This window comes from Microcaecilia unicolor, chromosome 10 (assembly GCF_901765095.1).
Source record: "Microcaecilia unicolor chromosome 10, aMicUni1.1, whole genome shotgun sequence".
Classification (NCBI taxonomy): domain Eukaryota; kingdom Metazoa; phylum Chordata; class Amphibia; order Gymnophiona; family Siphonopidae; genus Microcaecilia; species Microcaecilia unicolor.
The window spans coordinates 187831783-187847824 of record NC_044040.1 but is presented as its reverse complement, the minus strand read 5'-3'; the positions used below and the strand labels follow the sequence as shown (position 1 = coordinate 187847824).

General features: G+C 45.1%; 1 long non-coding RNA gene across 1 annotated transcript; it reads right to left on the bottom strand.

Moving 5' to 3' along the window:
- Positions 1–2495: 2495 nt before the first annotated feature.
- Positions 2496–5271, bottom strand: LOC115479125. The gene is made up of 3 exons (XR_003943616.1): positions 5105–5271; positions 4026–4096; positions 2496–3085 (listed from the first exon to the last, which is right to left on the bottom strand). It is a non-coding gene; the product is annotated as an uncharacterized LOC115479125 (long non-coding RNA).
- Positions 5272–16042: the final 10771 nt, after the last annotated feature.

Genomic DNA, 16042 nt, shown 5'->3' with positions numbered 1-16042 from the left:
AGACCTTATGGCTAAGTCAATGGCTTGCGGTAAGGTCTCAGACCCAAAATGGATGCACGGCAATTTTCATTTTACTGCACGTCCATTTTCGGCAAAAATTTTTAAAAGGCATTTTTTGCAGGTGCACTAAAAAAATAATTCCGCGTGCGCCCAAAACATGTGTCTACACTACCGCAGCCATTTTTCAGTGCACCTTAGTAAAAGGACCCCTAAATTCATTCATATGAACTACGGCATATAAGGGTTAGAGCTTTCAGTGCTATGCTACAATTTCCCAAACAGTGAACCACGGATTTCACTTCCTCTAGGCAGCTACATTCTTCCCAGCAAGAATTTTTTTTACCTTATCTGCAATATCTATTTGCCTTGAATGTACAAGACGTAGCATTTATGTACCAAGGTCCCTATCTTTGGAATACATTAAAAGTACCTTTTATCAGAAGTGGACTATAAGAATTTTAGGAAAAAATCGGTCATAGTATTTTGAGTTAACTATAGAAATATGTTTTACAGCTGATAAGGTTGGATGAATTTTAATCGAATGTTGATGTGTTTTGAATACATATATATATGCATGTTTTTAGTAAGCAATTTGCTTGGAGATTTTATTTAAATGCAAAGTGAAACATTAAAATTAATACCTGAACCAAACTAAACCACAGCCTGATGCTCAGGTCCAGAGCCAGTACCTGGGCTCTTCAGGGCCGCAGAGAGACTGGGCCGGTCCCGGGGCAAGGCCGGCCTCCCCAGGCCGCCACACCGCAGTCCCCACCTGCCCCCCCTCCGTCCACCACCGAGCCGGGCCCCCTTCATTCAAAGCATCACAGCGCCTCACTTGTCACCTCCGTGTCTGAAAGCGCAGCAGCAACGGCAGATCGGATTCGCCTCCGTTTGGGCCTTCCCTCCCTGTGTCTCGCCCTCATCTGATGTAACTTCCGTGAGGGCGGGACACAGGGAGGGAAGGCCCGAAGGGAGGCGAATCCGATCTGCTGCTGCTGCACTTTCAGTCATAGAGGTGACAGGTGAGGCACTGTGATGATTTCAATGCGAGGGGGGGGGGGGACCCGGCCCGGTGGCAGATGGTTGACGGAGCCGAGGGCAGGTGAGACTGGGGACTGCGGCACCGGGCCCCCCTTGGAGGCCCGGGCCCGGGGAATTTTGTCCCCCCCCCCACCCCCCCCTCTCGGCGTCTCTGGGGCTCTGCTCTCAGCATCTCGCAGAAACAAGAGATGCCAATGGGTAGGTGCCTCTTAAACATACAGGATCTGTTTTCGAGCACACGTGTAGCCACATATCTCTCCTTCCTAACTACAGTATGAGCCCCAGAATGTGGGAATTGAGAGGCAACATGCAGAGTCTGTGGAAACAACCCTTCATCCTTTGGGTCATTCCAGCCTCCACTGGGGCTTTCAGCAATTGCTTCTCAGTTCTTTGGGATATACGATTCCTCTCTGTATCTATAATGCCCGTTCTATGAAGACTGGTGTCTTCATAGAAGAAACAGGGGTGACATGATACAGACGTTCAAATATTTGAAAGATGTTGTTAATCTGCAAACGAACCTTTTCCGGAGATGGGAAGGTGGTAGAACTAGAGGACATGAATTGAGGTTGAAGGGGGACAGACTCAGGTGTAATGTCAGGAAGTATTTTTTCACGGAAAGGGTGGTGGATACATGGAATGCCCTCCCGCGGGAGATGGTGGAGATGAAAACGGTAATGGAGTTCAAACATGCATAGGCTAAACACAAAGGAATCCTGTTTACAAGGAATGGGTCCACGGAATCTTAGCGGAGATTGAGTGGCCACGCCAGTAACTGGAAAGCAAAACCAGTGCTGGGCAGACTTCTATGGTCTACGCCCTGATCGTGACTGAGCAGATATGGATGGGCTTGAGTGTAAATTTTAAGGGGCTTCGACATTAGCTTCATAAATTTTAGTACAAGAACAGTACTGGGCAGACTTCTGCGGTTTGTGCCCTGAGAATGGCAAGGACAAATCAAACTTGAGTATACATATAAAGTATCACATACCATGTATAATGAGTTTATCTTGTTGGGCAGACTGGGTGGACCAGATCTTTATCTGCTGTCATTTACTATGTTACTATGGTGTGCCACACAGGTTTGTTTACCTTGGGTATGAAAAGGTTGGGAAACACCCAACCCTTGAATGAAGTTGACTTTCTCAAACCAGCAATGGTTTATATACATTTTAATGCATACAGTTACAGACAGCATCTTTAAACCTTCGGCTAAATATACAAGGGCAGTTTAATTTCTCAGCTACAAGCTTAATAGAAATTCCTGTTTGGGATTGTTAGGTATTTCTCTTGAATGCCCTGTGTGGACATATATCGCCAAAATGAGAGGAATTAATTATGCCAGTTGTTAGCAAAGTTTCATCATCATGAAAACAAGCTACCCAGCAGACAGATACTAACCAAAGACATACCTGCAGTGTTCATGCCTCACAAAAGGACAGGCATCCTCGGTTTCAAAATGCCTGGAAGCCAGTTGAAGATACTTTAGTTGAGCAGCTTGTTAACACAAAATAATTCATTTTATGTTGTTTTTTCTGACTGAATACTGTTTGTGTATGAAGATGAAAATATACTGAGAACAGGTAGAAGAAAGTGGGAGGAGGGGACGGTCAGTTGGGGCTGGAGAAAAATTTAAAAACTGAAGGGTTTCTTTTAATATGCTTCTATGTATGATTAAAACATTAATGCCACTGATATTAAGTATGCTGTATGTTGTCTTATGCTGTTGATGGTAAATATGCACGAAGGCGTTTAAAGCCCTCCTGTATAATTCCATGAATCCTGGGACAGTAGAGAGGCAAAGTCAGTTCATATTGGTTTAATTCTCTTTTGCAAAGGTCACAGACCAGTCTGCAAGTAATCCTCACTCACCAGTACTAAATCTGCAGAGCTTTGCAATATCATAGCACCTACCTCCAGTAAAACTATGGTAGCTTCCAACAAGCGAAAAGAAGACACAGAGGACTTTTGCATTTTGGTTGTTGATCAATGCCTCTTCCAAAGGCTGCTGAGAGCTCGCCTGCAGTCACCCTTCCACCTTTTCCTAGGAGGAGGAGAGGGGAGGGAAGTGACAGGAAATCAGTGTTTCATCATTTTACATAAATACTATAAGTGATAAAAACTCCTGGGGCAACAGCATGAAACACAGTACTACTTTTCAGACAGAGCAGTACCGAAGAGTTGCTACAGCCCCTTCCTTCGGGCAGCCTGCAGGGAAGAGGAGGGGAGAGGATGGGATTAGCCTGGAGCAGAGAATAGTCACTCAGCTCCTGTCTCTGGCCTGCCTGCCTGCCCTGACTGACTCCACAGTTCCTTTTAGTCTACACATTAAGCCCTGAATAAAACTTGAATTACTGAGTCTCGTTCCAACCTACCAATAATTCATAAGATTAGAAAACTGTAGCTGGACCAAGTCAGTAAACTATACAAGCTTCCTAAACATTGGCAGCATTTTCTTATAAACACACACTCACCCTTTAAAGGTTGGTGCCGTGCATGGACCTGAGAATATATGACCTCATTAAAAATTGCTGGCACTTTGAGAGTACTCCTGTGGCCAATCAGATCATGTTCTCTCTGTAATTTATACCTTTGGTCACCCTGGCTAGGCCATTTAATCTAATAATCAACATAAATCTCCGATTTTTATTACAGCATTTTGCAGTCTGAGCAGAAACCTTTGCTCCTGAGGATGGATTGGGCATCCAAAAGCCGCTTTTCAAACCAACATTGTTAGTTTTAATATTTCAGTTCCACAATTCAGCCCGATCTGGTCAATAAAGGATGCATTACTGAAGATCAAAAAAAAATGTTAAGATACAAGAAAAAAAAATCTTGCATTAGTGATGAGATTCTAGCGAGTGAAAGGAGGTGCTGTTGTATCAGTTCAGTGAAAGTGGGCGCTGCTGTTTCTGCCTTCTCTGGTTCTCTTCATGGAAGTTATTAAGTGTGTCCAGTGTCCTTACTGACAGCCTATAACTCACCATTAAACCCAGGCAAGATCCTATTACAGTGGCATGGTGTCTCTCGTCTGTATTCTGCTATTCAATACTGCCTGCAAACGAAAAAGTGAGGCTTGGTTCGGAGCAGCTCAAACATGAGAAATAATGCAAATAAATTATAAAGGACACCATTAATAAGCAATGATGTTCAATTTCCTGCTCTTTGCCATATCAGTGCAGAAATCCAGACGGCTATTGAAGGCAGTTACTGCTATTCTACTCTCCATTAATTGGCAGAAGGTGTGAATGTACATCTTTCATAACCTAATGATGGGAAAATTTGATTAGGTGACCTATGCAACACCCCCCCCCCCCCAAGCCCAGTTCACACACACCACACATATATCACTGCTTACATAAGTATTGCCACACTGGGACAAACCAAAGGTCCATGAAGCCCAACATCCTGTTTCCAGGTCACAAATACCTGGCAAGATCCCGAAAAGGTCAATACATTTTATGCTGCTTATTCCAGCAATAGCAGTGGATTTTTCCCCAAGTCAATTTAATAATGGTCTATGGATTTTTCCTTTAGGAAGCCGCAGTGGCTTAGCCAAGGGTGGGCTTGGGTGGGCCCAGGCCCACCCACTTTGAGCTCAGGCCCACCAGTAGCAGCATACCTATGATGTGGCCAGCAGAGATTCCCAAGCTGAAAACTCCCAACAACCGTCCCTCCTGCATACCTTATAAATAGCAGATCTTTGCCTGCAGGAAGCAGCGACTGATACATACTGCTTACACCGGCCCCACAGCCTTCCCTCTGACGTATTCCCGCCTATGCGGAAACAGGAAGCTGCATCAGTGGGAAGGATGTGGGGCCTACATGAGTAGTGTGTATTAGTTGCTCCTCACTGAAAATCTGAAATTTAAAAGGTGTGCAGGGGAGGAGGGATATTTGAGAGACCATATGGCATGCAGGCGAGAAGCGAGACCAAATCACCTATGGGATGGGGTGGGGTTCTTCTGCCCACCCATCTTGGACCCAGGCCCACCCAGAATTGGGTGCCTGGCTACGCCCCTGGGAAGCCGTCCAGATCTTTTTAAAACCCCGCTAAGCTTACCTCCCGCAGTGGGTATGGGTGACCAAGAAGAAGGAAACCCCTTCCAGTTCTAATCCACTGCCATCGGCAACATAACGATGCTGGTACAGGTTCACAATTTCTGATAATAAATAGAAAACAACATAACAAAAGAAAGTCCAGTTAAAAGGTATCACTTTATTTTTTTGAACTTCACACATCTACTATAATAAAACTCACCCTCAACGTTCTGAAGACAACGTTCTGAAGTCACTCAGTCACTCCCTGAAGGGTTCATGGATTCATGGTGGTGAAGCCACAACACTGACCATGTCTCTCAGCCCCGCCCTCGCATGACGGACCAATCAGAAAAAACACACTCAATGTTCTGAAACACAAAGGACCATCACAAAACCATTCCCAGGCAACGCTAGGCAACGTAAGACGGACCTATCAGAGGAAACTACGTGGCAATAAGGGAGGAGCATTCACCAGCAGAATGGCTCATTATCTGTGCAGCACGGAGAGCACAGAACCACCGCTTGAACGAGAGAAGAATATTCCTGTTGTGGATATGTGCAAAAATAGACCGGAAGGGGGGGGGGGGGGGGAAGAAATTTTTAAATGCCTAATGCCAGTACTGAAGAGTGCCGGAGGGTCTATAGCACAGACTATATTTGGGTTCGCTAGACGTGGAGTCGGTGGAGCCGGAGAACAGTGTGCCCCTCACCATCTGGGACGTGGGCGAACAGGACAAGCTGTGGCCCAGCTGGAAGGATTACCCGAGAACCAGCCAGCAGCAAATTTCCTTACTCTTTCCCTGCCTAGGAATCGCTGGAGACTGGCTGCAAAACTAACGAAACAACCGCACACCGACACACCACCTCCATCATTCGAAAGGCATCCACTCTTTCTACAACAGAAATGCAAACTAATAATACAAAACAAACAAAGAATACCCGGTTTCTCACGTGGCTGCAGGTAACTCCCTACCCCCTTCCTCTTCCCCTTTTGCTGAAGCGGCCAAGGACGTGCCCAACCATCCCCAGCCTCAGGCAAGCCATCTCCCACCTCGGGGATTCCCCAAGCACCCGGAAAAAGACGGCGCTGCTTCCCGCAGCGCATAAATGTTCCAGCATTCCCCTGCAGCAGGCCTGAAATGGACAGAACATACCGGATCACCCCCCGACGGCCCGAGACCGTGCTCCTCTCCCTTCCGCCAACTTAAAACAACCATCCACGTCCTCAGGCAAGCCGTCTCCCACCTCCAGGATGCCCAGAACCCCAGCCCAACGGAAAAAGACGGCGCTGCTTCCCACAGCACATTTCACTTCCAGCATTCCCCTACAGCAGCCCTGAAACGGTCAAAAAATACCGACAGACCAAGAACGTGCGCCTCTACCTTCCGCCGATCTAAAACAACACTGCTGCCTCAGCACACAACACAAAAAAAAAAAACCCAGAAAAAACAATCCACCACTCAGCAAAGGCTGACCCCCCTACAACTGCATTTACATTTCACCAACAGAAAGACCCCCCTCCACAAACCTCCTTGACAGACAAAACCACACACACACAATACAACAGAAACACACCCTCAAAGCCACACACCAATCCAACCCACTTTGCCAGCACAGCACAGCACAGCACATCCCCCAACCCCCCACCAAAAAACAAATAAAAAAAAAAAGACACACATCAACAACCTGCACACACACCCCACCCTCACACACACACAAAAAAAAAGCCACATGCTAGCACCAGTTTCATTGGTTTCGGAAACGGGCCTTTTTTACTAGTTATCTAATAACATTTGTTGTCCGATCCACAGTTTCTTCTACCAGAAAATGGCTGACCCAGTTCATTCCGAGGTGCATCCAAACTTCACCTGGCCCCTCCCCAGCTTGTATTAAAGAACATGATCTAGTGGAGGTCCCGACAATTAAAGAGGGGTAGTAATGAATCTGCAGTAAAAAGCCTTATTTTGTTGCAGCAAAATTTACCATGCTGGGAACTTCGTGGATTCCTGACAGTAGCAATGTAAGAGATAGCAGGTCCACTACCTTTAGAAGGAGATTGTAAGCCCTTCCAATCACTCCTCATCAGACCCCCAATCTCCTTGATCCCCTTCTTCAAATCCAATGCTTTTCAGCATCTCCTTGGTGGCTAGTGAGGGGGCAGAAGTAGCATCCAGGTTCAAAATGACACCCAGACCCCCCCTAGCAATAGTTTTACAGTACTACCATGGAGTCAAGCCTAGGAGTGGCCTAGTGGTTAGGGTGGTGGACTTTGGTCCTGAGGAACTGAGTTCGACTCCCGGCACAGGCAGCTCCTTGTGACTCTGGGCAAGTCACTTAACCCTCCATTGCCCCATGTAAGCCGCATTGAGCCTGCCATGAGTGGGAAAGCGCGGGGTACAAATGTAACAAAAATAAAATAGATACTATTGGAGATTCTACATGGAATGTTGCTAGTATTGGAGATTCTACATGGAATGTTGCTATTGCATCCGAGGGGGGCGCTGCACCCAGGGGGCAGGGCGCATCGGCGATCCGCCCCGGGTGTCAGCCCCCCTAGGAAAGCCACTGCCAAAGCTCAAGGGCACCAAAAGCCTGCCTTGTCAGCTCAGCCTCTGCAAGAGCATATTTTGCTTTCACCACCGCACTGTTGTCTCTGCACAGTCACCTGCACCAGGGGCGTAGCCAGACACCCAATTTTGGGTGGGCCTGGGCCCAAGATGGGTAGGCAGAAGAACTCCACCTTGTCCCACAAGTGATTCGGTCTCTCTCTCTCTCTCTCTTTCGCCTGCATACCATATGGTCTCTCAAACATTCTCCCCCTCCCCCGTATACCTTTTAAATAGCAGATTTTCACCAGCAGCGAGCAGCAACTAATACACACTGCTCATGTTAGTCCCATGGCATGTATCAGTCGCTGCTTGCTGCAAGCGAAGATCTGCTATTTACAAGGTATGCAGGAGGGACAGTTATTGAGAGTTTTTGGCTGGTGGGGCTTGGGAATCCCTGCCAGCCACATCATAGGTGTGCTGCTACTGTGTGGGTCTGAGCCCAAAGTGGGTGGGCCTGGGCCCACCCTTGGCTACGCCACTGAGTCCCGCACCACTGCAGGTTTAAATGAGAGAACAGGTACCTCCTGTTCTCGTGTTTAAACTGGGGGCGGTGCCAGCAGCTGAATGTGCAGGAGTTAGCAGGAAGAGCCAATGCAGATGGGGGAGGGGCGCCAGACCAACAGTCGACTCAGGGCATCATAAGTTCTTGAACCAGCACTGGACCCCCCTCCAGCAATACCATAAGACTACTGCTAGAGGGATTTTGAAACCAGGTTCCAACATGGCAAGAGACACTCCTATGACCTCCCAAAAGCCTTAAAGAGAATGCCATTGAGTGCCAGGGGCAGGTGGTTTATAACCTGCACTGGCTTTTCCAACAGGCTCCCTGGGAGAATCAAGCAGTGCTCTGAGGAAAGATAATGCCAGCTCAAAACTTTCCATGTGGGGTCAAACGTAAGCTGCATTATTTATTCTGCATACTTGTAAGCTGATTTACATGCATTTGCACATTTGGAATCTCATTGTTAATATGCGGTACGCTAAAACATGTACATAAAGACAAATAACTCACTATTTTAACGTTTAATACATGTTACTTTTGAAAAAATACGTGCGTTAGAACTGGAAGAGTTGGGACAATGTTGTTCAAACTGAAACTGATTTTTTGTTGTTTTTGTTGTTGTTGTTATTATTATTTCTTCTGCTTGTTCTTAATAAAAATGATAATTTTTTTAAAGTGTGTGCATTACTCCCTTAACACACATTAGTAACTAGCCCTCCAAAGCAGTTCTCAGACTGTCAATGGTAGAAGTAGAAAAGGAGTGAATCCACCACATTTGTCAACACACGGAATTTATGAAGAGGCTGAGAAATAAATAGGAAAGTATTTCTGGAAATCCCAGGCACTTCAGTCCACAGGAAATTTATACTTTCAGTAGCAATGCACAGCTATAGAGCTTCCAGTGCTAAAATCATACACATTGAAACTAGCTACTTGGCCAGAATTTTGACCAACTGCTGCATGATTTCTTCCAAAGTGTATGAAATTGGATTGTGCAGAGAGATGCTGATAAACTGCATAAAACCCAGTACTTTGTTTAATTAATTAAATTTAATAAACTATAAACTGCTGAATTGGTCCATTAATCTTTCAATGTAGTATATAGTAAATCATACAGTACAGAGATAATATCAATACAAATATAATATCAAAAACAAACAAGGATAAACATTTCAAACATAATTACCATCTTACCTACAATAAATACACTATCTGTGCTTCAGGACAACCAAACCATATGTGTGTGTGAGAGAGAGAGGAGAGGAGAGGGTTATATGTAGGAGGTGTAACAAGATGGTTTCTCTCTGGTGTCCTTTATCTTTTTTTTTCTCTTCTAGTTCAGTTTTCTCTTCATCTTCTGCTTTTTTCCTTACTTCTCCTCTTCCATTTTACTACCTGTCTACTAGAAAGTGACATGGGGACAAAGATTCATCCCCATTCCCTCCCCAAAAGAAAATATTTTTTCTTGTTCTCACCCCATCCCCGTAGTCAAGCAGACTTTGTAACCCCATCCCATCACCGTCCCCACATTCTCTATTCCCGCCCCCTCACCATTCCCGCAGTCTTAATTTTCTTCCCCACATCTCCCCACTCTAAGCAGAAAGGAAGATTTTATGCAATTCTATGGGTCTGACATGCATTGCAAATAAACATTTTAGATCTGTAGTTTAAAGGACAAAGAACAATCCTATATAATAATTCTCATCTCCAACATTCTATGCGTCTGCCTGCCTGTGTCTTCACAGATGGGCTCCGAAGCCCTAGCTGATATCACTAGACCCATTATGACGCGTCCTATATAATTCTCACCCCCAACTTTCTATGCGTCTGCCTGCCTGTGTCCGTAACTTTCTTCACAGATGGGCTAAAAAGCTCTGAGGGTTGTCGGTGGGAAGGGGGGCTCGAGATGGTCACGGCAGGGGGGTCCAGGGGTCAGGAACTCCGAGGGGGGGATCAGGAACTCTGAGGGGGGGTTGGGAAATCAGAGGAAGGGGGTCTGCAAATCGAAGGGAGGCAGGGAGGTGGGGTCTGGAACTTGGGGAGGGGTCTGGAACTCGGAGGGGGGTCTGGAATTCGGAGGGGGGAGGGGAGAAGGGAGGGGGTCTGGAATTCGGAGGGAGGGAGGGGGTCTGGAACTTGGAGGAGGGGACAAGAGGGGAGGGGGGGGAATGCACCACCTGTACAAAAACTGGAAAAAAAAAAAAAACAGAGGGAGGGAGGGGGAACGATGACTCTGGAACATGGAGGAAGGGGGGACACTGGAACTGGGTGGGAGGGAGAAGCCCCAGGCACACACACTCTCTCTCACAGACACACTCGCACCCAGTCTCGCTCTCTCTGTCACACACACACACTCGCAGATTCACTCTCTCTCTCTCACACAGTCACTCTCACACACACTCTCAAACATACACACTCAGAGGAAAATCTTGCTAGCGCCCGTTTCAATTGTGTCAGAAACGGGCCTTTTTTACTAGTATTTAATAATTATACAACATTTGTAGAGATTGTTCAGCATTATTCTGTGATGGCTTACATTGGGGCCCTTTTAATAAGCCATGTAAGCACCTACGCGCCAATTCCAAGTTACCACCCGGCTACCACGCGACCCTTGTGGTAATTTCATTTTTGGCTCACATCCACTACGCACATCTGAAAAATATTGTTTGTTTTCTGGCACGCATCAGCTACATATGCCAAGTGGCATTTGACACACGTAGGTCATTACCGCCCGGTTACCATGTGAGTCTTTACCAATGGCTGGCAGTAAGGTCTCAGACCCAAAATGGACGCGCATCCATTTTCAGCAAAAAATTTTAAAAAGACCTTTTTTACAGGTGCGCTGAAAAAATGATTCTGTGTGCACCCAAAACCCGCACCTATGCTATCGCAGGCCATTTTTCAGGGCACCTTAGTAAAAGGACCCCATTGCTAGGTAACAGTTGAACTATTGGCAACTGACAGGGAACTAATCTATGCTTTGTGCTTTTCCAGGGTTCTTCAGTCAGAATTTATTGGTGCATACTGTGACACATTCATTTTAAAGGCCTTCTTACCTCTCCTACATTTACAGTTAAAGGACAAATTATATCGAGTAAAACTTCACAGTAGCCATAAGAGGGAAGGGGTAGAATCGTAAAGTTGATGTGAGTGAATAAATGATACTAGTTAGCGGTAGGGAAGGGAAAGACTTTCTTAAGGTCAAAATAAATGGTATTGTGGTATTATGATCCAAGATTGCTTCATATACAGGTAGTTAAATACAATTCAGTCTTAGGACAATATTTTGTAACCAAAGGTATTGCTAGCAGTATTTAACTTGTTAATCTCAATGTTGTGTACTAACGTTTTTCATATTTCTGTTACATGATTGTGCTGCAGGGTTGTTAAATGAGTATATTTCTGATACTGTTTCATGTTAGACCTATTACTAGGTTTCAATTCACCATTTCCAACTTTACCTCATTGATTGTATTTATGTTTATATTTGATCATTTTACTGTTGTTAACAAAATTGTAAGTTTTATGTTAAACTGTACCTGCTGTACACCACCTTGGGTGAATTGCTTCAAAAAGGTGATTAATAAATCCCAATAAATAAATATAACTGCCTATATAAGGTTGGCAAGGTGGTAGACGCTTGGAATGCCCTCCCGCGGGAGGTGGTGGAGATGAAAACGGTAATGGAGTTCAAACATGTGTGGGATATGCATAGAGGAATCCTGTGCAGAAGGAATGGATCCTCAGAAGCTTAGCTGAAATTGGGTGGCGGCGCAGGTGGGAGGAAGAGGGGGTGGTGGTTGGGAGGCGAGGATAGGGGAGGGCAGACTTGTACGGTCTGTACCAGAGCCGGTGATGGGAGGCGGGACTGGTGGTTGGGAGGCGGGAAATACTGCTGGGCAGACTTATACGGTCTGTGCCCTGAAAAGGACAGGTACAAATTCAAGGTAAGGTATACACATATGAGTTTGTCTTGGGCAGACTGGATGGACCATGCAGGTCTTTTTCTGCCGTCCTCTACTATGTAAGTTGCCAACTGCCCTGTTTATGATGCCAGTGTTCAATCATGAAGAAGTGAAACCTGTGCAGAGTTCCAGATGCATCTCAGGACACTTTGTTGGACAGACTGGATGGACAACACAAGTCTTTATCTGCCAACATTTACTGTGTTACTATATACTAAGTATTGGATGCATCCTATGTACCAATAGGCCAATATAATAAGCCGCATTCAAATCTTGGTGCAAAGTTTCGATTCTAGGTCAGCTCCCACCCACCAATTCCCATCTGGAAAATTAACACCTAGGTCAATTCCCACCCAACCAAGTCCCACAGCTTGAGGGAGGATAATTCCCACCCTTTACAGTCATAATGGAATAAGCTCTGGCATCTATCTCCTTTGCTTTCCCCTTCCAGACATGCAGCTTGTACTACACCCATGTCACTTCCCCTCCCAGACATACCCTTCTGCACACTAACCCGTGTATGCATATTCTTATGCATATATTTTTTTTCTTCCTGCAACTACCTGCATGCAAAGCAGTAAAGTCTCTGATCTCTACAGCAGCAGTATATTCTGAAGGCATACTTAACTGGTCTTGTTTGTAGCACAGCACTATGAATATGCATGAAATATCTTTTTGCATAAACCAGGCTGGATTTACATTTCCACGTACTCCTTTCCTCTCCTCCAACTGCTGATCTTCGTGAAGGGATGCAGTCTCAGTTCCACAGTTCAATAGCATCATTCAACCAATTCTCCTATAGAGGAGGGAAATCCTAAATGGAAGGATGAGAAAGAACCTCAATATATAAATTCTGCACCTCAATTTCAGCAAAACATATATTCTGTATCTACAGATACGTGACAAATAACAGGTGCAGAGCAGAAGTAGGATGTTTTACTAATATCACCAAAAGTCAACTCTTTTATATAATATGTAATAAAGAGAAGAGTGACAGTCTTCCTCTACTGCCCGCAGGAACATAAAACCCTATAAAAATACTCTTCAGAACCTATATAGCAAACCTACTATTCCTTAATAGCACCAGCACTTATGAAAAGACACTGCCGATATATCAATGAACCCTAAAACATCAATACATATCTTATTGAAGAAACAGAGCAACCTGGACAGCTTAGATTTCCGCACCAAAACAACACACTAGACTGCCTTTGACCATACATGCAGAAGAGACATGCCCTTGCCACATATAAAATAAAAAATCACAAATTAGAAATTAGAAATAGGATTGTGAAGACAGAAAATGAAATGAAGTCTAAAGAAGATGGCGTCTACAGGGTGAGGCAAAAAAAAAATAACCCCCAAGAGCAGTGATGGTGAACCTTTCAGAGACAGAGTACCCAAACAGCAACCCAAAATCGAATTATTTATCGCAAAGTGCCGGTACTCATTATGGGCGGGGTCACCACATATGACTCCACCCCTATGATAGCCACACCCCTTACACCAGCCATGCCGCATATAAACAGACGTCATTGAAAATATTATACTAGTGTAGGAGAAAAAAATAACATGACTTTCTAACATTATAAATCATTTCTGTAAGCTGTTACAGCTCCAGTATAAGCAGTGCAAAATAACACAGCAGATGTAAATTCTCAAATTGGACATATTCCAAACACTAAAATGAAAATAAAATGATTTTTTTCTACCTTTGTTGTCTGGTGATTTTGTTTTTCTATCCATATTGGTCCTTGTCGCTGATTCTGCTGCTCTCTATCTGTTCTCTTAACTCCGTTTCCAGGGCTTCCTTTCCATTTATTTCTTTACTTTCCTCCTTTCTTCTTCATTTCTTGCCCTCCATCCATGTCCAGCAACCCTCCTCTCCCCTCCAGCCACAAATATCCAGCCACCCTCCTCTCCCCCCTGCCAGCCCTCCCTCCCACCCAGCACCAGGCTGCCCTCCCACCCAGCACGCAGCAGCAGCACCCAGCATCAGGCCTCCCCCCCCCCCCCCCACTCAGCACCCAGCAGCAGGCCTCCCTCCCTCCCACCCAGCACCAGGCCTCCCTCCCTCCCAGCACCAAGCACCAGGCCTCCCTCCCTCCCAGCACCAAGCACCAGGCCTCCCTCCCACCCAGCACGCAGCAGCACCCAGCACCAGGCCTCCCTGGATCACAATGCTGTAATAGCATTACAACAAGGGCTTATCGCTCGCTAAAAAGGAAGTACCGCCAGGCTACTGCAGCAGCCTGGCGGTAGTTCCCCCACCCACCCCCAATACGCCATCATAACCAGTGCTACAAAAATGTGAACCCAGTGGTAATTGGGCAGTGCGCTAAAGGACATTAGCATGTGCTAAATGCTGCCCATTCTTGTACCTCTAGGCCATGTTGCGCTTAGCGCATTCTAACGCGCTAAGGTTTAGTAAAAGAGCCCCTTAATAAACCTTCAGCAATAGATCCAAAGTGCACAGAAATAATCACACCTTTTAAAATACTGGCATCAGAAAAAAATATACATCAAAATATCTTTATAACTGAAATAGCAAATTGTAACAATATGTGTTCAAATAAAATATAGCTCAAAAAAGCAATGAGGACATTTTTAAAACATCCTTAGAAAATTTTCTAAAATCCAATTAAAATATTCCTAATAATTCTCTTTTTTTCTCACACAATTTAATAGCATGAATTGAAGTCTCCAGGTTTTCAGATGACGCTTACATTTTTAAAAAAAAATTGTTTTCTCTACTCAAATCTATAGGCAATGTGCTTCAAGGTTGCAGAGCTGAAGGGAAATAATTGATCTGTAAACCTGGCTGCTTTTCTTTTTTTGAAGATAGTAGACCAAAGGCAAGCCTCCTGGCTAGTCTTAAGGGATGTCCCTCAGATTCTCTATATCATGCCTAGAGATCAGCACCGAAAATCAAGTGGATTCTATAACAATGCATGTAACTTAACAAACTTAACAAGCTAATGAGCACTGATAACAGCACTTAACAAGAAATAATAAGCACTAATTGGCACTGATTAGAATTTACACGCACAACTCGCTAAGCGTATTCTGTAACAAAGTGCAATGAACTTCTAATGCACACAGGCAAAAAGGGGCATGGTTATGGGTTGGGAAATTGGCATTTTGTGGCTGACCTGAAAAGTACACATGCAGTTATAGAATATAGCCCAATGCGCATAAATCGACACACCGGGATTTATGCCACATTTTCGTTGGTGTAAATGGATGCGTGTAGTTTTAGACAATGAGATATCAACTAAGCATTCAATTCAAACTTCTCTTACTGACCTATAAGTGCATTCACTCTACCGCTCCCCAGTACCTCTCCACTCTTGTCTCTCCCTACGCCCCCCCCCCCTTGGGTACTCCGTTCTGTGGATAAATCTCTCTTGTCTGTCCCCTTCTCCTCTACTGCTAATTCCAGACTCCGTTCCTTTTATCTCGCTGCACCTCATGCCTGGAATAGACTTCCCGAGCCTGTACATCTAGCCCCGTCTTTGGCCGTTTTGAAATCCAGGCTAAAAGCCCACCTCTTTAACGCTGCTTTTGACTCCTAACCACTACTCACTTGCCCTGTACCCTTTTATCCCCACCTCTTTAATTCCCTTACCTCTTAGTTGTTCTGTCTGTTTGCCTGCCCTATTTAGATTGTGAGCTCTTTGAGCAGGGACTGTCTTGTCATGTATGGTATACAGCGCTGCGTATGCCTTGTAGCGCTATAGAAGTGATAAGTAGTAGTAGTAGTAATGTAGAAGCCTGCCCTTGCAGATCAGCAATGCAGCCACGCAGGCTTCTGTTTCTGTGAGTCTGACATCCTGCACATATGTGCAGGACGTCAGACTCACAGAAACAGAAGCCTGTGCGGC